Below are 1,678 nucleotides of genomic sequence, written 5' to 3'. Positions count from 1 at the left end.
AGGAGCAAAAGTTTCTCTAGTTTTTTGCTCCGAAGGTTTACTCTTATCAATTTGCAGATTTTTGTCCCAACATAGTCATGCCATAGGATTTTATTAGCCCAAAGCAAAACATATTTTCAAAAAGAGGGAATACAACTTTAGCACATTGAAAATTATGCCATAAAATCATTTTGGCACTATCAACTTGAGCTGGCAAAGGCATAATTTTTATTGCAGTGTCCGAGTACTAGAAAGAGGTAACTACTTCACCAAAACCAAACTGGTAATATCCATAATCCGTGCAAGATAAAGAGTAAATTATATAAATGGGTTAGAACTCTTAAGTCTAAAATGGAATGCATCCATACAAAAGAAGAAAACATGCAAGAAAAGATGGACTAGCTGATCATAGTTTGATACCTTTCAATTTGTCAGGTCTTTTCTTTATATGACCATCTTCCTTTTGGTTTTTCATTATATCCTACTCAGTCAATTCCCTTTTTGGCCCTTGTCCATTTTATTCTTGATTTCAGCCATTTTATATGTTCTGACTATTTGCTAGGTAAGCTGCTACAGTGCATTCATTGCTTGAGCTGTAATGATAGAGCAAAGTCAATGGTGAAGGAAAAACCTGACTTCGTGCTGATGAGAAAGATTTGGGTCCTGAGAGGATACGAACAGCTTCATATGCTCTAGAAGTAGCAAGTCAGGAAGGACAAGATTCAATCTGATAACTTAATTTATTTTTCTTTTATCTTATTTCAATATGAAGGTTCAAGTCTTTTTAGCTAATTTATTTCCTAATGAATTTATTTATATCTTCACATCAAATCTTATGATCTATTGTTCGGGAGATTTACAAGGAAGTGTGATGTATATAAATAATAAATATCAGAGTTCCTGAAGAAATTAAATCTATATTACTAGCAACTAGACACTCACTTGATTTTTGAGAGGCCATAACTTCCTCTCATTTCATGGAATAGTAAATTATATTTCCGAAAGAGATGCATAGAGTGTTCTAAAATGCGCGCATATGCTTCATCTATGCATCAATCTATGACGCATATACTTGATGAATTTTCGAAACGCCTCATATATGGGGTATACGTGCCTGATAATATGGTCAACTTATACCTTTGATTGCATATGTGCGCTTAAACATTAAAATGTGTACGCATTTGTATTAAAAATTATGTCTAATTTAGCCTAGCAAAACCTAACCAATTTTTATAACTAAAAATAATAATAATAATAAAATAATAATAATAATAATAATAATAATAATAATAATAATAATAATAATAATAATAAAATAGAGAGAGAGAGAGAGAGAGAGCCCAACAAACATCAAATTAACCCAAATCACATAAACTCATGAATTATATACAGCAATCTAAACTGTTATGACCTTTAGAAAAATAAAAAATCAAAACAAATTTTTTGGTAGAGTTGTAAGCTATCTTACGCCGAGCTCTAACCTCCTCCTTTGGTCTTCCCTGGTATCACCGCTGAGATCTTCATCGAGTTGCAAAAAGTTGAAGGTGCATTTTTCGTTTTTACATTGTTCACCTAATCAGAATTTTGAATGTAATTTTTCTCTACTGATTTTTAATCTTAGGGAAAAATATTTATCAAGGTTTTTCAAATTCTTTTCTTTTTATTTTTGATTTTTGATTTAATTATTTAATTCTTTAAT

This window comes from Olea europaea, unplaced genomic scaffold, assembly GCF_002742605.1.
Source record: "Olea europaea var. sylvestris unplaced genomic scaffold, O_europaea_v1 scaffold5673, whole genome shotgun sequence".
Classification (NCBI taxonomy): domain Eukaryota; kingdom Viridiplantae; phylum Streptophyta; class Magnoliopsida; order Lamiales; family Oleaceae; genus Olea; species Olea europaea.
The sequence above is the reverse complement of the archived record's forward strand: the minus strand, read 5'-3'. Positions refer to the sequence as shown.